Below are 27,662 nucleotides of genomic sequence, written 5' to 3'. Positions count from 1 at the left end.
ACCACTGCACTACCCTAAACCCTAAAACACACCGCCCAGCATTACCCCTACACTACCCAAACAACACTACACTACCCTAAACCACTATCCCCAGAACTATCCCAATACTACACAAACAACACTGCACTACCCTAAACCCTAAAACACTACCCCCAGCAGTACCCCCTACACTACCCAAAGACCACTGCACTTCCCTAAACCCTAAAACACTACCCCCAGGATGACCGCCTACACTACACAAACACCCGGCTCTACTGTAAACCCAAAAACACTGCCCCCAGCAGTACCCAATACACTGCCCAAACACAACTAGATTACCCTAAACCCTAAAACACTACGCACAGAACTACCCCCAATACTACAAAAACACCACTGCACAACCCTAAACCCTAAAACACTACCCCCAACAGTACCCCCTACACTACCCAAACCCCACTGCACTTCCCTAAACCCTAAAACACTACCCCCAGCATGACCGCCGACACTACACAAACACCCGGCTCTAGCCTAAACCCTAAAACATGACCCCCAGCAGTACCCACTACACTACCTAAACACCACTACACTACCCTAAACCCTAAAACACTACGCACAGAACTACCCCAATACTACAAAAACACCACTGCACTACCCTAAACCCTAAAACACTACCCCCAGCAGTACCCCCTACACCACAAAAACACCACTGCACTACCCTAAACCCTAAAACTCGACCCCCAACACAACCCCCTACACTACCCAAACACCACTGCACTACCCTATACCCTACATTGACCCCCAGTGTAACACCCTACACTACACAAACAACACTGCACTACACTAAACTCTAAAGCACTACCCCAGCACAATCTCTTACACCACTCAAACAGCACTGCACTACCCTAAACCCTAAAACACTACCCCCAGCACAACCCCTACACTAGACAAACACCACTGCACTACCCTAAACCCTAAAACACTACAACCAGCACAACCCCCTACACTACCCAAATACGACTGCACTGCCCTAAACCCTAAAACACTACCCCCAGCACTACCTCTACACTACACAAACAACACTAAACTACCCTAAAACACTACCCCAAGAACTACACCCAATACTACACAAACACCACTGCACTACCCTAAACCCTAAAACACTACCCCAGCAGTACCCCCTACACTACACAAACACCACTGCACTACCCTAAACACTAAAGCATTACCCCCAGCTTGTCACTCTACACTACACAAACACTACTGCACTACCCTACTGCACTACCCTAAACCCTAAAACACTACCCCCAGCATGAACCCCTACACTACCCAAATACCACTGCACTACCCTAAACCTTAAAACACTACCCCCTGCACGACCCACTGCACTACCCAAACACCACTGTACTACCCTAAACCTTAAAACACTACCCCCTGCACGACCCACTGCACTACCCAAACACCACTGTACTACCCTAAACCCTAAAACACTACCCCAGCACGACCCCCTTCACTACACAAACACCACTGCACTGCACTGCCCTAAACCCTAAAACACTACCCCCAACACGACCCCCTACACTACTCAGACACCACTGCACTACTCTAATCCCTAAAACACTACATCCAGGAAGACCCCCTACAGTAGACAAACACCACTGCACTACCCTAAACCCAAAAACACGACCCCCAGCACGACCACCTACACTACCCAAACACCACTGCACTACCCTACACCCTTAAACACTACCCCCAGCACAACCCCCTCCACTACCCAAACATCACTGTACTACCCTAAACCCCAAAACGCTTACCCCATTATAACCCCCTACACTACCCAAACACCACTGTACTACCCTAAACCCTAAAACACTACCCCCAGCATGACCCCCTACACTACCCAAACATAACTGCACTCACCTAAGCCCTGAAACACTACCACTGGCACGACTCCCTACACTACCCAAACACCACTGCATTACCCTAAACCCTAAATCTACATCCAGCACAACCCACTGCACTTCACAAACACCACTGCACAACCGTAAACCCTAAAACACTACCCCCAGCACAACCCCCTACACTACACAAACACCACTGCACTACCCTAAAACACTACCCACAGCACGACCCCTTCAATACCCAAACACGACTGCACTACCCTAAACCCTAAAATACTACCCCAGCACAACCCCCAACACTACCCAAATACCACTGTACTACCCTAAACACTAAAACACGACCCCCTATACTACACAAATACCACTGCACTACCCTAAACCCTAAAACACAACCCCCTACACTACACAAACACCACTGCACTATCCTAAACCTTTAACACTACCCCTGGCACACCCTCTCCACTACCCAAACACCACTGCAATACCCTAAATCCTAAAACAATACCCCAAGCATGACCCCCTACACTACACAAACACCACTGCACTACCCTAATCCCTTAAACACTACCCCCAGCACAACCCCCTCCACTACCCAAACATCACTGCGCTAACCTAAACCCTAAAACACTACCCCCAGCACAACCCCCAGCACTACTCAAACATCACTGCACTACCCTAAACCCTGAAACACTACCACCGGCACGACTCCCTACACTACCCAAACACCACCGCATTACCCTAAAACCTAAATCTATGTCCAGCACAACCCCCTACACTACACAAACAGCACTGCTCTACCGTAGACCCTAAAACACTACCCACAGCACGACCCCCTGCACTACACAAACACCACTGCACTACCCTAAACTCTAAAACACTACCCCCAGCACTACCCCCTACACTACCCAAACACAACTGCACTACCCTAAACCCTAAAAGACTACCCCCAGCACAACCCCCTACAATACACAAACACCAATGCACTACCCTAAACCCTAAAACACAACCCCAGCACGAACCCCTATACTACATAAACACCATTGCACTACCCTAAACCCTTAAACACTACCCCCAGCATGAACCCCTACACTACACAAACACCACTGTACTACCCCAAACCCTAAAACACTACCCCCAGCACACCCCTTCACTACCCAAACACCACTGCACTACCCTAAACCCTAACACACTACCTCAAGCACGACCCCGTACACTACACAAACACCACGGCACTACCCTAAACCCTTAACCACTACCCACAGCACAACCTCCTCCACTACGCAAACATCACTGCACTAACCTAAACCCTAAAACCCACCCCCAGCACAAACCCCACCACTACCCAAACACCACGGCACTACCCTAAACCCTTAAACACTACCCACAGCACAACCGCCTCCACTACGCAAACATCACTGCACTAACCTAAACCCTAAAACCCACCCCCAGCACAAACCCCACTACTACCCAAACATCACTACACTACCCTAAATCCAAAAACACTATCCCAAGCACGACCCCCTACACTACACAAACACCACTGTACTACCCTAAACCCTACAACACTACCCCCAGCATAACACCCTTCACTACTCAAACACAACTACACTACCCTAAACCCCAAAACACTACTCCCAGCACGACCCCCTGCACTACCCAAACACCACTGTGCTACCCTAAACCCTAAAACAGGACCCCCTACTCTACACAAACACCCCTGCACTAACCTAAACCATAAAAAACCTACTCCCAGCATGACTGCCTACACTACACAAACACCACGGCACTACCCTAAACCCTAAAACACGACCCCCTACACTACACAAACACCATTGCACTACACTAAACCCTAAAATACTACCCCCAGCACTACCCCTACACTACCCAAGCACGACTGTACTACACTAAACCCTAAAATACTACCCCAGCACAACCCCAACACTACACAAACACCACTGCACTACCCTAAACCCTAAAAGACTACCCACAGCATGACCCCCTTCACTACCCAAGCACGACTGTACTACCCTAAACCCTAAAATACTACCCCAGCACTACCACCTACACTACCCAAATACCACTGCACTACCTTAAACACTAAAACAGGACCCCCTACTCTACACAAATAACACTGCACTACCCTAAACCCTAAAACACTACCCCCAGCACGACCCCCTTCACTACACAAACACCATTGCACTGCACTGCCCTAAACCCAAAATCACTACCCCCAACACGAGCCCCTACACTACACAAACACCACTGCACTACACTAAACTCTAAAGCACTACCCTAGCACAATCCCCTACACCACTCAAACACCACTGCACTACCCTAAACCCTAAAACACTACCCCCAGCACAACCCCTACACTAGACAAACACCACTGCACTACCCTAAACCCTATAACACTACCACCAGCACAACCCCCTACACTACCCAAACACCACTGCACTGCCCTAAACCCTACAACACTACCCCCCAGCACTACCCCTACACTACACAAACAACACTAAACTACCCTAAAACACTACCCCCAGAACTACCCCCAATACTACACAAACACCACTGCACTACCCTAAACCCTAAAACACTACTCCAGCAGTACCCCCTATAGTACACAAACACCACTGCACTACCCTAAACCATAAAACACTACCCCCAGCATGACCGCCTATACTACACAAACACCCGGCACTACCCTAAAACATTACCCCCAGCTTGTGACTCTACACTACACAAACACTACTGCACTACCCTACTGCACTACCCTAAACCCTAAAACACTACCCCCAGCATGACCCCTTCACTACACAAACACCACTGCACTGCACTGCCCTAAACCCGAAAACACTACCCCCAACACGACCCCCTACACTACTCAGACACCACTGCACTACTCTAAACCCTAAAACACTACATCCAGGAAGACCCCCTACAGTAGACAAACACCACCGCACTAGCCTAAACCCTAAAACACGACCCCCAGCATGACCACCTACACTACCCAAACACCACTGCACTACCCTACACCCTTAAACACTACCCCCAGCACAACCCCCTCCACTACCCAAACATCACTGTACTACCCTAAACCCTAAAACACTATCCTCAACACTACCCCCTACACTACCCAAACACCACTGTATTACCCTAAACCCTAAAACACTACCCCCAGCACGACCCCCTACACTACCCAAACATAACTGCACTCACCTAAGCCCTGAAACACTACCACTGGCACGACTCCCTACACTACCCAAACACCACTGCATTACCCTAAACGCTAAATCTACATCCAGCACAACCTCTGCACTACACAAACACCACTGCACAACCGTAAACCCTAAAACACTACCCCCAGCACAGCCCCCTACACTAGACAAACACCAGTGCACTACCCTAAAACACTACCCACAGCACGACCCCCTTCACTACACAAACACCACTGCACTACCCTAAACCCTAAAACACTACTCCAGCAGTACACCCTACAGTACACAAACACCACTGCACTACCCTAAACCCTAAAACACTACCCCCAGCATGACCGCCTATACTACACAAACACCCGGCACTACCCTAAACCCTAAAACATTACCCCCAGCTTGTCACTCTACACTACACAAACACTACTGCACTACCCTACTGCACTACCCTAAACCCTAAAACACTACCCCCAGCATGAACCCCTACACTACCCAAACACCACTGCACTACCCAAAACCTTAAAACACTACCCCAGCACGACCCACTGCACTACCCAAACACCACTGTACTACCCTAAACCCTAACACACTACCCCCAGCACGACCCCTTCACTACACAAACACCACTGCACTGCACTGCCCTAAACCCGAAAACACTACCCCCAACACGACCCCCTACACTACTCAGACACCACTGCACTACTCTAAACCCTAAAACACTACATCCAGGAAGACCCCCTACAGTAGACAAACACCACCGCACTAGCCTAAACCCTAAAACACGACCCCCAGCACGACCACCTACACTACCCAAACACCACTGCACTACCCTACACCCTTAAACACTACCCCCAACACAACCCCCTCCACTACCCAAACATCACTGTACTACCCTAAACCCTAAAACACTATCCTCAACACTACCCCCTACACTACCCAAACACCACTGTATTACCCTAAACCCTAAAACACTACCCCCAGCATGACCCCCTACACTACCCAAACATAACTGCACTCACCTAAGCCCTGAAACACTACCACTGGCACGACTCCCTACACTACCCAAACACCACTGCATTACCCTAAACGCTAAATCTACATCGAGCACAACCCCCTGCACTACACAAACACCACTGCACAACCGTAAACCCTAAAACACTACCCCCAGCACAACCCCCTACACTAGACAAACACCACTGCACTACCCTAAAACACTACCCACAGCACGACCCCCTTCACTACCCAAACACGACTGCACCACCCTAAACCCTAAAATACTACCCCAGCACAACCCCCAACACTACCCAAATACCACTGTACTACCCTAAACACTAAAACACGACCCCTATACTACACAAATACCACTGCACTACCCTAAACCCTAAAACACGACCCCCTACACTACACAAACACCACTGCACTATCCTAAACCTTTAAACACTACCCCCAGTACACCCACTCCACTACCCAAACACCACTGCAATACTCTAAACCCTAAAACACTACCCCAAGCATGACCCCCTACACTACACAAACACCACTGTACTACCTTAAAGCCTAGAACACTACCCCCAGCAGGACCCTCTTCACTACTCAAACACAACTGCATTACCCTAAACCCAAAAACACTACTCCATGCATGACCCTCTACACTGCACAAACACCACGGTACTACCTTAAAGCCTAAAACACTACCCCCAGCAGGACCCTCTTCACTACTCAAACACAACTGCATTACCCTAAACCGAAAAACACTACCCCCATCATGACACCCTACACTACCCAAACACCACTGCTCTACACTAAACCCAAAACACTACCCCCGGCACGACCCAATACACTACACAAACTTCACTGCACTACCCTAAACCCTAAAACACTACCCCTACACTACACAAACAAGACTGCACTGCCCTAAACCCTAAAACACTACCCCCAGCACGACCCCCTACACTACACAAACAGCACTGCACTACCATAAACAATAAAAAACACTACCCCAGCACTACCACCTACTTTACCCTAACACCACTGCACTACCCTAAACCCTAAAACACTAACCCCAGCACAACCACCTACACTACACAAACGCCACTGCACTACCCTAAACGCTCAAAGACTACCCCCAGCACGACCCCCAACACTACCCAAACACCACTGCACTACCCTAAACCCTAAACCACTACCCCCAGCACGATCCCCACAGTATACGAACACCACTGCACTACCCTAAAACCTTAAACACAACCCCTACACTACACAAACAACACTGCACTACCCTCACCCCTAAAACGCTACCCCTAGCACTACGCCCTACACTACCCAAACACCACTGCACTACCCTAAACACTAAAACACTATCCCCAGCACTATCCTCTACACTACCCAAACACCACTGCACTACCCTAAACCCTAAAACACTACCACCAGCATTACCCCCTACACTACACAAACACCACAGCACTACCCTAAACCATAAAACACTACCCCAGCAGGACCCCCTTCACTACTCAAACACAACTGCACTACCCTAAACCCAAAAACACTACCCACAGCACGACCTTCTATACCACCCAAACACCACTGCTCTACCCTAAAACCCAAAACACAACCCCCTACACTACACAAACTCCACTGCACTACACTAAACCCTAAAACACTACCCCCAGCATCACCACCTACACTACAAAAAACACCACAGCACTACCCTAAACCCAAAAACACTACCCCCAGGAAAAACCCCTACACTACCGAAACACCACTGCACTACCCTAAACCCTAAAACACGACCCCCTACACTACAAAAACACTACTGCACTACCCTAAACCCTAAAACACTACACCTAGCACGACACCCTACACTACCCAAATACCACAGCACTACCATAAACCCTACATCTACCCCAGCACAACACCATACACTGCACAAACACCACTGCACTACCCTAAACCCTAAAACACTACCCCCAGCACGACCCCCTACACTATACAAACACCACTGCACTACCCTAAACCATGAAACACTATGCCTAGCACGACCCCCTACACTACCCAAACACCACCGCACTACCCTAAACCCTAAAACACTACCCCCAGCACAACATCCTACACTACCCAAACACCACTGCACTACCCTAAACCCTAAAACACACCGCCCAGCATTACCCCTACACTACCCAAACAACACTACACTACCCTAAACCACTATCCCCAGAACTATCCCAATACTACACAAACAACACTGCACTACCCTAAACCCTAAAACACTACCCCCAGCAGTACCCCCTACACTACCCAAACACCACTGCACTTCCCTAAACCCTAAAACACTACCCCCAGGATGACCGCCTACACTACACAAACACCCGGCTCTACCCTAAACCCAAAAACACTGCCCCCAGCAGTACCCACTACACTGCCCAAACACAACTAGATTACCCTAAACCCTAAAACATTACTCCCAGCATGACCCCCTACACTACCTAAACACCACTACACTACCCTAAACCCTAAAACACTATGCACAGAACTACCCCTAATACTACAAAAACACCACTGCACAACCCTAAACCCTAAAACACTACCCCCAGCAGTACCCCCTACACCACACAAACACCATTGCACTACCCTAAACCCTAAAACACGACCCCCAACACGACCCCCTACACTACCCAAACACCACTGCACTACCGTATACCCTACATCGACCCCCAGCGTAACACCCTATACCACCCAAACACCACTGCTCTACCCTAAAACCCAAAACACAACCCCCTACACTACACAAACTCCACTGCACTACACTAAACTCTAAAACACTACCCCCAGCATCACCCTCTACACTACAAAAAACACCACAGCACTACCCTAAACCCAAAAACACTACCCCCAGGAAAAACCCCTACACTACCGAAACACCACTGCACTACCCTAAACCCTAAAACACGACCCCCTACACTACAAAAACACTACTGCACTACCCTAAACCCTAAAACACTACACCTAGCACGACACCCTACACTACCCAAATACCACAGCACTACCATAAACCCTACATCTACCCCAGCACAACACCATACACTGCACAAACACCACTGCACTACCCTAAACCCTAAAACACTACCCCCAGCACGACCCCCTACACTATACAAACACCACTGCACTACCCTAAACCATGAAACACTATGCCTAGCACGACCCCCTACACTACCCAAACACCACCGCACTACCCTAAACCCTAAAACACTACCCCCAGCACAACATCCTACACTACCCAAACACCACTGCACTACCCTAAACCCTAAAACACACCGCCCAGCATTACCCCTACACTACCCAAACAACACTACACTACCCTAAACCACTATCCCCAGAACTATCCCAATACTACACAAACAACACTGCACTACCCTAAACCCTAAAACACTACCCCCAGCAGTACCCCCTACACTACCCAAACACCACTGCACTTCCCTAAACCCTAAAACACTACCCCCAGGATGACCGCCTACACTACACAAACACCCGGCTCTACCCTAAACCCAAAAACACTGCCCCCAGCAGTACCCACTACACTGCCCAAACACAACTAGATTACCCTAAACCCTAAAACATTACTCCCAGCATGACCCCCTACACTACCTAAACACCACTACACTACCCTAAACCCTAAAACACTATGCACAGAACTACCCCTAATACTACAAAAACACCACTGCACAACCCTAAACCCTAAAACACTACCCCCAGCAGTACCCCCTACACCACACAAACACCATTGCACTACCCTAAACCCTAAAACACGACCCCCAACACGACCCCCTACACTACACAAACACCACTGCACTACCGTATACCCTACATCGACCCCCAGCATAACACCCTACACTACACAAACACCACTGCACTACACTAAACTCTAAAGCATTACCCTAGCACAATCCCCTACACCACTCAAACACCACTGTACTACCCTAAACCCTAAAACACTACCCCCAGCACAACCCCTACACTAGACAAACACCACTGCACTACCGTAAACCCTATAACACTACCACCAGCACAACCCCTACACTACACAAACAACACTAAACTACCCTAAAACACTACCCCCAGAACTACCCCCAATACTACACAAACACCACTGCACTACCCTAAACCCTAAAACACTACTCCAGCAGTACCCCCTATAGTACACAAACACCACTGCACTACCCTAAACCCTAAAACACTACCCCCAGCATGACCGCCTACACTACCCAAACACCACTGCACTACCCTACACCCTTAAACACTACCCCCAGCACAACCCCCTCCACTACCCAAACATCACTGTACTACCCTAAACCCTAAAACACTATCCTCAACACTACCCCCTACACTACCCAAACACCACTGTATTACCCTAAACCCTAAAACACTACCCCCAGCACGACCCCCTACACTACCCAAACATAACTGCACTCACCTAAGCCCTGAAACACTACCACTGGCACGACTCCCTACACTACCCAAACACCACTGCATTACCCTAAACGCTAAATCTACATCCAGCACAACCTCTGCACTACACAAACACCACTGCACAACCGTAAACCCTAAAACACTACCCCCAGCACAGCCCCCTACACTAGACAAACACCAGTGCACTACCCTAAAACACTACCCACAGCACGACCCCCTTCACTACACAAACACCACTGCACTACCCTAAACCCTAAAACACTACTCCAGCAGTACACCCTACAGTACACAAACACCACTGCACTACCCTAAACCCTAAAACACTACCCCCAGCATGACCGCCTATACTACACAAACACCCGGCACTACCCTAAACCCTAAAACATTACCCCCAGCTTGTCACTCTACACTACACAAACACTACTGCACTACCCTACTGCACTACCCTAAACCCTAAAACACTACCCCCAGCATGAACCCCTACACTACCCAAACACCACTGCACTACCCAAAACCTTAAAACACTACCCCAGCACGACCCACTGCACTACCCAAACACCACTGTACTACCCTAAACCCTAACACACTACCCCCAGCACGACCCCTTCACTACACAAACACCACTGCACTGCACTGCCCTAAACCCGAAAACACTACCCCCAACACGACCCCCTACACTACTCAGACACCACTGCACTACTCTAAACCCTAAAACACTACATCCAGGAAGACCCCCTACAGTAGACAAACACCACCGCACTAGCCTAAACCCTAAAACACGACCCCCAGCACGACCACCTACACTACCCAAACACCACTGCACTACCCTACACCCTTAAACACTACCCCCAACACAACCCCCTCCACTACCCAAACATCACTGTACTACCCTAAACCCTAAAACACTATCCTCAACACTACCCCCTACACTACCCAAACACCACTGTATTACCCTAAACCCTAAAACACTACCCCCAGCATGACCCCCTACACTACCCAAACATAACTGCACTCACCTAAGCCCTGAAACACTACCACTGGCACGACTCCCTACACTACCCAAACACCACTGCATTACCCTAAACGCTAAATCTACATCGAGCACAACCCCCTGCACTACACAAACACCACTGCACAACCGTAAACCCTAAAACACTACCCCCAGCACAACCCCCTACACTAGACAAACACCACTGCACTACCCTAAAACACTACCCACAGCACGACCCCCTTCACTACCCAAACACGACTGCACTACCCTAAACCCTAAAATACTACCCCAGCACAACCCCCAACACTACCCAAATACCACTGTACTACCCTAAACACTAAAACACGACCCCTATACTACACAAATACCACTGCACTACCCTAAACCCTAAAACACGACCCCCTACACTACACAAACACCACTGCACTATCCTAAACCTTTAAACACTACCCCCAGTACACCCACTCCACTACCCAAACACCACTGCAATACTCTAAACCCTAAAACACTACCCCAAGCATGACCCCCTACACTACACAAACACCACTGTACTACCTTAAAGCCTAGAACACTACCCCCAGCAGGACCCTCTTCACTACTCAAACACAACTGCATTACCCTAAACCCAAAAACACTACTCCATGCATGACCCTCTACACTGCACAAACACCACGGTACTACCTTAAAGCCTAAAACACTACCCCCAGCAGGACCCTCTTCACTACTCAAACACAACTGCATTACCCTAAACCGAAAAACACTACCCCCATCATGACACCCTACACTACCCAAACACCACTGCTCTACACTAAACCCAAAACACTACCCCCGGCACGACCCAATACACTACACAAACTTCACTGCACTACCCTAAACCCTAAAACACTACCCCTACACTACACAAACAAGACTGCACTGCCCTAAACCCTAAAACACTACCCCCAGCACGACCCCCTACACTACACAAACACCACTGCACTACCATAAACAATAAAAAACACTACCCCAGCACTACCACCTACTTTACCCTAACACCACTGCACTACCCTAAACCCTAAAACACTAACCCCAGCACAACCACCTACACTACACAAACGCCACTGCACTACCCTAAACGCTCAAAGACTACCCCCAGCACGACCCCCAACACTACCCAAACACCACTGCACTACCCTAAACCCTAAACCACTACCCCCAGCACGATCCCCACAGTATACGAACACCACTGCACTACCCTAAAACCTTAAACACAACCCCTACACTACACAAACAACACTGCACTACCCTCACCCCTAAAACGCTACCCCTAGCACTACGCCCTACACTACCCAAACACCACTGCACTACCCTAAACACTAAAACACTATCCCCAGCACTATCCTCTACACTACCCAAACACCACTGCACTACCCTAAACCCTAAAACACTACCACCAGCATTACCCCCTACACTACACAAACACCACAGCACTACCCTAAACCATAAAACACTACCCCAGCAGGACCCCCTTCACTACTCAAACACAACTGCACTACCCTAAACCCAAAAACACTACCCACAGCACGACCTTCTATACCACCCAAACACCACTGCTCTACCCTAAAACCCAAAACACAACCCCCTACACTACACAAACTCCACTGCACTACACTAAACCCTAAAACACTACCCCCAGCATCACCACCTACACTACAAAAAACACCACAGCACTACCCTAAACCCAAAAACACTACCCCCAGGAAAAACCCCTACACTACCGAAACACCACTGCACTACCCTAAACCCTAAAACACGACCCCCTACACTACAAAAACACTACTGCACTACCCTAAACCCTAAAACACTACACCTAGCACGACACCCTACACTACCCAAATACCACAGCACTACCATAAACCCTACATCTACCCCAGCACAACACCATACACTGCACAAACACCACTGCACTACCCTAAACCCTAAAACACTACCCCCAGCACGACCCCCTACACTATACAAACACCACTGCACTACCCTAAACCATGAAACACTATGCCTAGCACGACCCCCTACACTACCCAAACACCACCGCACTACCCTAAACCCTAAAACACTACCCCCAGCACAACATCCTACACTACCCAAACACCACTGCACTACCCTAAACCCTAAAACACACCGCCCAGCATTACCCCTACACTACCCAAACAACACTACACTACCCTAAACCACTATCCCCAGAACTATCCCAATACTACACAAACAACACTGCACTACCCTAAACCCTAAAACACTACCCCCAGCAGTACCCCCTACACTACCCAAACACCACTGCACTTCCCTAAACCCTAAAACACTACCCCCAGGATGACCGCCTACACTACACAAACACCCGGCTCTACCCTAAACCCAAAAACACTGCCCCCAGCAGTACCCACTACACTGCCCAAACACAACTAGATTACCCTAAACCCTAAAACATTACTCCCAGCATGACCCCCTACACTACCTAAACACCACTACACTACCCTAAACCCTAAAACACTATGCACAGAACTACCCCTAATACTACAAAAACACCACTGCACAACCCTAAACCCTAAAACACTACCCCCAGCAGTACCCCCTACACCACACAAACACCATTGCACTACCCTAAACCCTAAAACACGACCCCCAACACGACCCCCTACACTACCCAAACACCACTGCACTACCGTATACCCTACATCGACCCCCAGCGTAACACCCTATACCACCCAAACACCACTGCTCTACCCTAAAACCCAAAACACAACCCCCTACACTACACAAACTCCACTGCACTACACTAAACTCTAAAACACTACCCCCAGCATCACCCTCTACACTACAAAAAACACCACAGCACTACCCTAAACCCAAAAACACTACCCCCAGGAAAAACCCCTACACTACCGAAACACCACTGCACTACCCTAAACCCTAAAACACGACCCCCTACACTACAAAAACACTACTGCACTACCCTAAACCCTAAAACACTACACCTAGCACGACACCCTACACTACCCAAATACCACAGCACTACCATAAACCCTACATCTACCCCAGCACAACACCATACACTGCACAAACACCACTGCACTACCCTAAACCCTAAAACACTACCCCCAGCACGACCCCCTACACTATACAAACACCACTGCACTACCCTAAACCATGAAACACTATGCCTAGCACGACCCCCTACACTACCCAAACACCACCGCACTACCCTAAACCCTAAAACACTACCCCCAGCACAACATCCTACACTACCCAAACACCACTGCACTACCCTAAACCCTAAAACACACCGCCCAGCATTACCCCTACACTACCCAAACAACACTACACTACCCTAAACCACTATCCCCAGAACTATCCCAATACTACACAAACAACACTGCACTACCCTAAACCCTAAAACACTACCCCCAGCAGTACCCCCTACACTACCCAAACACCACTGCACTTCCCTAAACCCTAAAACACTACCCCCAGGATGACCGCCTACACTACACAAACACCCGGCTCTACCCTAAACCCAAAAACACTGCCCCCAGCAGTACCCACTACACTGCCCAAACACAACTAGATTACCCTAAACCCTAAAACATTACTCCCAGCATGACCCCCTACACTACCTAAACACCACTACACTACCCTAAACCCTAAAACACTATGCACAGAACTACCCCTAATACTACAAAAACACCACTGCACAACCCTAAACCCTAAAACACTACCCCCAGCAGTACCCCCTACACCACACAAACACCATTGCACTACCCTAAACCCTAAAACACGACCCCCAACACGACCCCCTACACTACACAAACACCACTGCACTACCGTATACCCTACATCGACCCCCAGCATAACACCCTACACTACACAAACACCACTGCACTACACTAAACTCTAAAGCATTACCCTAGCACAATCCCCTACACCACTCAAACACCACTGTACTACCCTAAACCCTAAAACACTACCCCCAGCACAACCCCTACACTAGACAAACACCACTGCACTACCGTAAACCCTATAACACTACCACCAGCACAACCCCTACACTACACAAACAACACTAAACTACCCTAAAACACTACCCCCAGAACTACCCCCAATACTACACAAACACCACTGCACTACCCTAAACCCTAAAACACTACTCCAGCAGTACCCCCTATAGTACACAAACACCACTGCACTACCCTAAACCCTAAAACACTACCCCCAGCATGACCGCCTATACTACACAAACACCCGGCACTACCCTAAACCCTAAAACATTACCCCCAGCATGTCACTCTACACTACACAAACGCTACTGCACTACCCTAAACCCTAAAACACTACCCCCAGCATGAACCCCTACACTACCCAAACACCACTGCACTACCCAAAACCTTAAAACACTACCCCCAGCACGACCCCTTCACTACACAAACACCACTGCACTGCACTGCCCTAAACCCGAAAACACTACCCCCAACACGACCCCCTACACTACTCAGACACCACTGCACTACTCTAAACCCTAAAACACTACATCCAGGAAGACCCCCTACAGTAGACAAACACCACCGCACTACCCTAAACCCTAAAACATGACCCCCAGCACGACCACCTACAATACCCAAACACCACTGTACTACCCTACACCCTTAAACACTACCCCCAGCACAACCCCCTCCACTACCCAAACATCACTGTTCTACCCTAAACCCTAAAACACTATCCTCAACACTACCCCCTACACTACCAAAACACCACTGTACTACCCTAAACCCTAAAACACTATCCTCAACACGACCCCCTACACTACCCAAACATAACTGCACTCACCTAAGCCCTGAAACACTACCACTGGCACGACTCCCTACACTACCCAAACACCACTACATTACCCTAAACCCTAAATCTACATCCAGCACAACCCCCTGCACTACACAAACACTATTGCACAACCGTAAACCCTAAAACACTACCCCCAGCACAACCCCCTACACTAGACAAACACCACTGCACTACCCTAAAACACTACCCACAGCACGATCCCCTTCACTACCCAAACACCACTGCACCACCCTAAACCCTAAAATACTACCCCAGCACAACCCCCAACACTACCCAAATACCACTGTACTACCCTAAACACTAAAACACGACCCCCTATACTACACAAATACCACTGCACTACCCTAAACCCTAAAACACGACACCCTACACTACACAAACACCACTGCAATACCCTAAACCCTAAAACACTACTCCAAGCATGACCCCCTACACTACACAAATACCACTGCACTACCCTAATCCCTTAAACACTACCCCCAGCACAACTCCCTCCACTACCCAAACATCACTGCGCTAACCTAAACCCTAAAACACTACCCCCAGCACAACCCCCAGCACTACTCAAACATCACTGCACAACGCTAAACCATGAAACACTACCACCGGCACGACTCCCTACACTACCCAAACACCACTGCATTACCCTAAACCCTAAATCTATGTCCAGCACAACCCCCTACTCTACACAAACAGCACTGCTCTACCGTAGACCCTAAAACACTACCCACAGCACGACCCCCTTCACTACACAAACACCACTACACTACCCTAAACCCTAAAACACTACCCCCAGCACTACCCCCTACACTACCCAAACACAACTGCACTACCCTAAACCCTAAAAGACTACCCCCAGCACAACCCCCTACACTACACAAACACCATTGCACTACCCTAAACCCTAAAACACTACCCCAGCACGAACCCCTATACTACACAAACACCATTGCACTACCCTAAACCCTTAAACACTACCCCCAGCATGAACCCCTACACTACACAAACACCACTGTACTACCCTAAACCCTAAAACACTACCCCAAGCACGACCCCCTACACTACACAAAAACCACTGTACTACCCTAAACCGTACAACACTACCCCCAGCACGACCCCCTTCACTACCCAAACACAACAGCACTTCCCTAAACCTAAAAACACTAACCCCAGCACGACCACCTACACTACCCAAATACCACTGCACTACTCTAAACCCTAAAACATAACCCCCTACACTACACAAACACCACTGCACTACCCTAAACCCTTAAACACTACCCCAGCACACACCCCTACACTACACAAACACCACAGCACTACCCTAAACCCTTAAACACTACCCACAGCACAACCTACTCCACTACCCAAACATCACTGCACTAACCTAAACCCTAAAACCCACCCCCAGCACAAACCCCACCACTACCCAAACATCACTGCACTACCCTAAACCCAAAAACACTATCCCAAGCACGACCCCCTACACTACACAAACACCACTGTACTACCCTAAACTCTACAACACTACCCCCAGCATAACACCCTTCACTACTCAAACACAACTACACTACCCTAAACCCCAAAACACTACCCCCAGCACGACCCCCTGCAGTACCCAAACACCACTGTGCTACCCTAAACCCTAAAACAGGACCCCCTACTCTACACAAACACCCCTGCACTAACCTAAACCATAAAAAACCTACCCCCAGCATGACCGCCTACACTACACAAACACCACGGCACAACCCTAAACCCTAAAACACGACCCCCTACACTACACAAACACCACTGCACTACACTAAACCCTAAAATACTACCCCCAGCACAACCCCCTCCATTACCCAATCACCACTGCACTACTCTAAACCATAAAACACTACCCCCAGCACGACCCCCTACACTACACAAACACCAATGCACTACCCTAAACACTTAAACACTACCCCCAGCACAACTGCCTCCACTACCCAAACATCACTGCACTAACCTAAACCCTAAAACACTACCCCAGCACAACCCCCTCCACTACACAGACACCACTGCACTACCCTAAACCCTAAAACACTACCCCTAGCACCGCCCCCTACTCTACCCAAACACCACTGCATGACCCTAAACCCTAAAACACTACCCCAGCACTACCAACTACCCTACCCAAACACCACTGCATGACTCAAAACTGTAAAACACTACCCTCAGCACGACCCCCTACACTACACAAACACCAATGCACTACCCTAAACACTTAAACACTACCCCCAGCACAACTGCCTCCACTACCCAAACACCACTGCACTACTCTAAACTATAAAACACTACCCCCAGCACGACCCCCTACACTACACAAACACCAATGCACTACCCTAAACACTTAAATACTACCCCCAGCACAACTGCCTCCACTACCCAAACATCACTGCACTTACCTAAACCCTAAAACACTACCCCCAGCACAACCCCCTCCACTACACAGACACCACTGCACTACCCTAAACCCTAAAACACTACCCCTAGCACCACACCCTACTCTACCCAAACACCACTGTTTCACCCTTAACCCTACAACACTATCCTCAACACTACCCCCTACACTACCCAATCACCACTGTACTACCCTAAACCCTAAAACACTATCCTCAACACAACCCCCTACACTACCCAAACATAACTGCACTCACCAAAGCCCTGAAACACTACCACTGGCACGACTCCCTACACTACCCAAACACCACTGCATTACCCTAAACCCTAAATCTACATCCAGCACAACCCCCTGCACTACACAAACACTACTGCACAACCGTAAACCCTAAAACACTACCCCCAGCACAACCCCCTACACTAGACAAACACCACTGCACTACCCTAAAACACTACCCACAGCACGACCCCCTTCACTACCCAAACACCACTGCACTGCCCTAAACCCTAAAATACTACCCCAGCACAACCCCCAACACTACCCAAATACCACTGTACTACCCTAAACACTAAAACACGACCCCTATACTACACAAATACCACTGCACTACCCTAAACCCTAAAACACGACCCCCTACACTACACAAACACCACTGCACTATCCTCAACCTTTAAACACTACCCCCAGCACACCCTCTCCACTACCCAAATACCACTGCAATACCCTACACCCTAAAACACTACTCTAAGCATGACCCCCTACACTACACAAACACCACTGCACTACCCTAATCCCTTAAACACTACCCCCAGCACAACCCCCTCCACTACCCAAACATCACTGCGCTAACCTAAACCCTAAAACACTACCCCCAGCACAACCCCCAGCACTACTCAAACATCACTGCACTACCCTAAACCATGAAACACTACCACCGGCACGACTCCCTACACTACCCAAACACCACTGCATTACCCTAAACCCTAAATCTATGTCCAGCACAACCCCCTACTCTACACAAACAGCATTGCTCTACCGTTGACCCTAAAACACTACCCACAGCACGATCCCCTTCACTACACAAACACCACTGCACTACCCTAAACCCTAAAACACTATCCCCAGCACTACCCCCTACACTACCCAAACACGACTGCACTACCCTAAACCCTAAAAGACTACCCCCAGCACAACCCCCTACACTACACAAACACGGTTGCACTACCCTAAACCCTAAAACACTACCCCAGCACGAACCCCTATACTACACAAACACCATTGCACTACCCTAAACCCTTAAACATTACCCCCAGCATGAACCCCTACACTACACAAACACCATTGTACTACCCTAAACCCTAAAACACTACCCCAAGCACAACCCCCTACACTACACATAAACCACTGTACTACCCTAAACCGTACAACACTACCCCCAGCACGACCCCCTTCACTACCCAAACACAACAGCACTTCCCTAAACCCAAAAACACTAACCCCAGCACGACCACCTACATTACCCAAATACCACTGCACTACTCTAAACCCTAAAACACAACCCCCTACACTACACAAACACCACTGCACTACCCTAAACCCTTAAACACTACCCCAGCACACCGCCTTCATTACCCAAAAACCACTGCACTACCCTAAACCCTAACACACTACCCCAAGCACGACCCCCTACACCACACAAACACCACAGCACTACCCTAAACCCTTAAACACTACCCACAGCACAACCTACTCCACTACCCAAACATCACTGCACTAACCTAAACCCTAAAACCCACCCCCAGCACAAACCCCACCACTACCCAAACATCACTGCACTACCCTAAACCCAAAAACACTATCCCAAGCATGACCCCCTACACTACACAAACACCACTGTACTACCCTAAACCCTACAACACTACCCACAGCATAACACCCTTCACTACTCAAACACAACTACACTACCCTAAACCCCAAAACACTACCCCCAGCACGAGCCCCTGCACTACCCAAACACCACTGTGCTACCCTAAACCCTAAAACAGGACCCCCTACTCTACACAAACACCCCTGCACTAACCTAAACCATAAAAAACCTACCCCCAGCATGACCGCCTACACTACACAAACACCACGGCACTACCCTAAACCCTAAAACACGACCCCCTACACTACACAAACACCACTGCACTACACTAAACCTAAAATACTACCCCCAGCACAACCCCCTCCACTACCCAAACACCACTGCACTACTCTAAACCATAAAACACTACCCCCAGCACGACCCCCTACACTACACAAACACCAATGCACTACCCTAAACACTTAAACACTACCCCCAGCACAACTGCCTCCACTACCCAAACATCACTGCACTAACCTAAACCCTAAAACACTACCCCCAGCACAACGCCCTCCACTACAGACACCACTGCACTACCCTAAACCCTAAAACACTACCAATAGCACCCCCCCTACTCTACCCAAACACCACTGCACGACCCTAAACCCTAAAACACTACCCCAGCACTACCCACTACCCTACCCAAACACCACTGCATGACTCAAAACTGTAAAACACTACCCTCAGCATGACCCTAAAACACGACCCCTACACTACACAAACACCAATGCACTACCCTAAACACTTAAACACTACCCCCAGCACAACTGCACTACTCTAAACCATAAAACACTACCCCCAGCACGACCCCCTACACTACACAAACACCAATGCAGTACCCTAAACACTTAAACACTATCCCTAGCACCACCCCCTACTCTACCCAAACACCACTGCACTACCCTAAACCCTGAAACACAACCCCCAGCACGACCACCTACACTACCCAAACACCACTGCACTACCCTAAACCCTAAAACACTACCCCCAGCACGACCCCTACACTACCCAAACATAACTGCACTCACCTAAACCCTGAAACACTACCAGCGGCACGACTCAGTACACTACCCGAACACCACTGCATTACCCTAAACCCTAAATCTACGTCCAGCACAACCCCCTACACTACACAAACACCACGGTACTACCCTTAACAACTACCCCCAGCACAACCCCCTCCACTACCAAAACATCACTGTACTACCCTAAACCCTAAAACACTATCCCCAACACTACCCCCTACACTACCCAAACACCACTGCACTACCCTAAACCCTAAAACACAACCCCCAGCATGACACCCTACACCACCCAAACACCACTGTATTACCCTAAACCCTAAATCTACGTCCAGCACAACCCCCTGCACTACACAAACACCAATGCACAACCGTAAACCCTAAAACACTACCCACAGCATGACCGCTTCACTACACAAACACCACTGCACTACACTAAACCCTAAAATACTACCCCAGCACAACCCCCTACACTACACAAACACCCCTGCACTACCCTAAACCCTAAAACACTACCCACAGCACGACCCCCTTCACTACCCAAACACGACTGTACTACCATACACCCTAAAATACTACCCCAGCACAACCCCCTACACTACCCAAATACCACTGCACTACCCTAAAGACTAAAAAACGACCCCCTACACTACTCAAACACCACTGCACTACTCTAAACCATAAAATACTACATCCAGCAAGAAACCCTACAGTAGACAAACACCACTGCACTACCCTAAACCCTAAAACACGACCCCCAGCACGACCACCTACACTACACAAACACCACTGCACTACCCTACACCCTTAAACACTACCCCCAGCACAACCCCCTCCACTACCCAAACATCACTGTACTACCCTAATCCCTAAAACACAACCCCCAGCACGACCCCCTACACTACCCAAACATAACTGCACTCACCTAAACCCTGTAACACTACCACCGGTACGACTCCCTACCCTACCCAAACACCACTGCATTACCCTAAACCCTAAATCTACATCCAGCACAACCCCCTGCACTACACAAACACCACTGCACAACCGTAAACCCTAAAACACTACCCCCAGCACAACCCCCTACACTGCACAAACACCACTGCACTACCCTAAAACACTAGCCACAGCACGACCCCCTTCACTACCCAAACACGACTGCACTACCCTAAACCCTAAAATACTACCCAAGCACAACCCCCAACACTACCCAAATACCACTGCACTACCCTAAACACTAAAACACGACCTCCTATACTACACAAATACCACTGCACTACCCTAAACCCGAAAACACGACCCCCTACACTACACAAACACCACTGCACTATCCTAAACCTTTAAACACTACCCCCAGCACACCCTCTCCACTACCCAAACACCACTGCAATACCCTAAACCCTAAAACACTACCCCAAGCATGACCCCCTACACTACACAAACACCACTGTACTACCTTAAAGCCTAAAACACTACCCCCAGCAGGAACCTCTTCACTACTCAAACACAACTGCATTACCCTAAACCCAAAAACACTACTCCATGCATGACCCACTACACTACCCAAACACCACTGTACTACCTTAAAGCCTAAAACACCACCCCCAGCAGGACCCTCTTCACTACTCAAACACCCCTGCAATACCCTAAACCCTAAAACACTACCCCAAGCATGACCCCCTACACTACACAAACACCACTGCACTACCTTCAAGCCTAAAACACTACCCCCAGCAGGACCCTCTTCACTACTCAAACACAACTGCATTACCCTAAACCCCAAAACACTGCCCCCAGCATGACACCCTACACTACCCAAACACCACTGCTCTACACTAAACCCTAAAACACTACCCCCGGCACGACCCCCTACACTACACAAACTTCACTGCACTACCCTAAACCCTAAAACACTACCCCTACACTACACAAACACCACTGCACTACCCTGAACCCTAAAACACTACCCCCAGCACGACCCCCTACACTACACAAACACCACTGCACTACCATAAACAATAAAAACACTACCCCAGGACAACCACCTACTTTAACCAAACACCACTGCACTACCCTAAAACACTACCCCTACACTACACAAAGACCACTGCACTACCCTCAACCCTAAAACACTACCCCTAGCACTACGCCCTACACTACCCAAACACCACTGCACTACCCTAAACACTAAAACACTATCCCCAGCGCTATCCTCTACACTACCCAAACACCACTGCACTACCCTAAACCCTAAAACACTACCCCCAGCATTACCCCCTACACTACACAAACACCACAGCACTACCCTAAACCCTAAAACAGTACCACCAGCAGTACCCCCTACACTACCCAAACACAACTGCACTACCCTCAACCCTAAAACATTACCCCCAGCATGACCCCTACACTACACAAACACCACTGCACTACCATACTGTACTGCCCTAAAACCTAAACCACTACCCCCAGCATGACCGCCTAAACTACCCAAACCCCACTGCACTACCCTAAACCCTAAATCACTACCCCTAGCAGGACCCCCTTCACTACTCAAACACAACTGCACTACCCTAAACCCCAAAACACTACCCACAGCACGACCCCCTATACCACCCAAACACCACTGCTCTACCCTAAAACCTAAAACACAACCCCCTACACTACACAAACTCCACTGCACTACACTAAACCCTAAAACACTACCCCCAGCATCACCCCCTACACTACAAAAAACACCACTGCACTACCCTAAACCCAAAAACACTGCCCCCAGGAAAACCCCCTACACTACCGAAACACCACTACACTACCCTAAACCCTAAAACACGACCCCCTACACTACAAAAACACTACTGTACTACCCTAAACCCTAAAACACTATACCTAGCACGACATCCTACACTACCCAAATACCACAGCACTACCCTAAACCCTACATCTACCCCAGCACAACACCCTACACTGCACAAACACCACTGCACTACCCTAAACCCAAAAACACTACCCCCAGCAGGACCCTCTTCACTACTCAAACACAACTGCATTACCCTAAACCCAAAAACACTACCCCCAGCATGACACCCTACACTACCCAAACACCACTGCTCTACACTAAACCCTAAAACACTACCCCCGGCACGACCCCCTACACTACACAAACTTCACTGCACTACCCTAAACCCTAAAACACTACCCCTACACTACACAAACACCACTGCACTACCCTAAACCCTAAAACACTACCTCCAGCACGACCCCCTACACTATACAAACACCACTGCACTACCCTAAACCATAAAACACTTTGCCTAGCACGACCCCCTACACTACCCAAACACCACCGCACTACCCTACACCCTAAAACACTACCCCCAACACAATCCCCTACACTACCCAAACACTACTGCACTACCCTAAACCCTAAAACACTACGCCCAGCATTACCCCTACACTACCCAAATACCACTACACTACCCTAAACCACTACCCCCAGAACTATCCCAATACTACACAAACAACAATGCACTACCCTAAACCCTAAAACACTAACCCCAGCAGTACCCCCTACACAACCCAAACACCACTGCACTACCTTAAACCCTAAAACACTACCCCTACACTACACAAACACCACTGCACTACCCTAAACCCTAAAACACTACGCCCAGCACGACCCCCTACACTACACAAACACCACTGCACTACCTTAAACAATAAAAAACACTACCCCAGCACAACCACCTACTTTAACCAAACACCACTGCACTACCCTAAACCCTAAAACACTACCCCCAGCACAACCACCTACACTACACAAACACCACTGCACTACCCTAAACCCTCAAAGACTACCCACAACACGACCCCCAACACTACCCAAACACCACTGCACTACCCTAAACCCTAAACCACTACCCCAGCACGACCCCCACACTATACAAACACCACTGCACTACCCTAAAGCCTAAAACACTACCCCTACACTACACAAAGACCACTGCACTACCCTCAACCCTAAAACAGTACCCTAGCACTACGCCCTACACTACCCAAACACCACTGCACTACCCTAAACACTAAAACACTATCCCCAGCACTATCCTCTACACTACCCAAACACCACTGCACTACCCTAAACCCTAAAACACTACCCCCAGCATTACCCCCTACACTACACAAACACCACAGCACTACCCTAAACCCTAAAACAGTACCCCCAGCAGTACCCCCTACATTACCCAAACACAACTGCACTACCCTCAACCCTAAAAAACTACCCCCAGCATGACCCCTACACTACACAAACACCACTGCACTACCCTACTGTACTACCCTAAAACCTAAATCACTACCCCCAGCATGACCGCCTAAACTACCCAAACCCCACTGCACTACCCTAAACCCTAAATCACTACCCCTAGCAGGACCCCCTTCACTACTCAAACACAACTGCACTACCCTAAACCCAAAAACACTACCCACAGCACGACCCCCTATACCACCCAAACACCACTGCTCTACCCTAAAACCTAAAACACAACCCCCTACACTACACAAACTCCACTGCACTACACTGAACCCTAAAACACTACCCCCAGCATCACCCCCTACACTACAAAAAACACCACTGCACTACCCTAAACCCAAAAACACTGCCCCCAGGAAAACCCCCTACACTACCGAAACACCACTGCACTACCCTAAACCCTAAAACACGACCCCCTACACTACAAAAACCCTACTGTACTACCCTAAACCCTAAAACACAACACCTAGCACGACACCCTACACTACCCAAATACCACAGCACTACCCTAAACTCTACATCTACCCCAGCACAACACCCTACACTGCACAAACACCACTGCACTACCCTAAACCCTAAAACACTACCCCCAGCACAACACCCTACACTACAGAAATACTACTGCACTACCCTAAACCATAAAACACTACGCCCAGCATTACCCCTACACTACCCAAACACCACTACACTACCCTAAACCACTACCCCAGAACTATCCCAATACTACACAAACAACAATGCACTACCCTAAACCCTAAAACACTAACCCCAGCAGTACCCCCTACACAACCCAAACACCACTGCACTTCCCTAAACACTAAAACCCGACCCCCCCCATTGCCGCCTACACTACACAAACACCCGGCTCTACCCTAAACCCTAAAAAACTACCCCCAGCAGAACACACTCAACACTGTCTAAACACAACTAGATTACCCTAAACCCTAAAACATTACCCCCAGCCCGACCCCTACACTACCCAAACACCACTACACTACCCTACACCCTACAACACTACCCCAGCACGAACCCCTATGCTACACATACACCACTGCACTATCATAAACCCTAAAACACTACCCCCAGCACAAACCCCTGTACTACACAAACACCACTGCAATACCCTAAACCCTAAAACACTACCCCCAGCACGGCCCCCTTCACTACCCAAACACAACTGCACTATCCTACACCCAAAAACTCTTACACCAGCACGACCCCCTACACTACTCAAACACCACTGCACTACCCTAAACCCTAAAACACGACCCCCAGCATGACTCCCTACACTACACAATCACCACTGCACTACCCTAAACCCTAAAACACTACCCCCAGCATGACTCCCTACACTACACAATCACCACTGCACTACCCTAAACCCTAAAACACTACCCCTACACTACACAAACACCACTGCACTACCTTAATCCCTAATACACAACCCCCAACACGACCCTCTACACTACAAAAACACCACTGAACTACCCTAAACCGTTAAACACTACCCCCAGCATGTCCCCCTACACTACCCAAACATCACTGCACTACCCTAAACCCTAAAACACTACTCCCAGCACAACTCCCTACACTA

The sequence above is a fragment of the Triturus cristatus genome, chromosome 1_1 (genome assembly GCF_964204655.1).
Source record: "Triturus cristatus chromosome 1_1, aTriCri1.1, whole genome shotgun sequence".
NCBI lineage: Eukaryota > Metazoa > Chordata > Amphibia > Caudata > Salamandridae > Triturus > Triturus cristatus.
The sequence above is the reverse complement of the archived record's forward strand: the minus strand, read 5'-3'. Positions refer to the sequence as shown.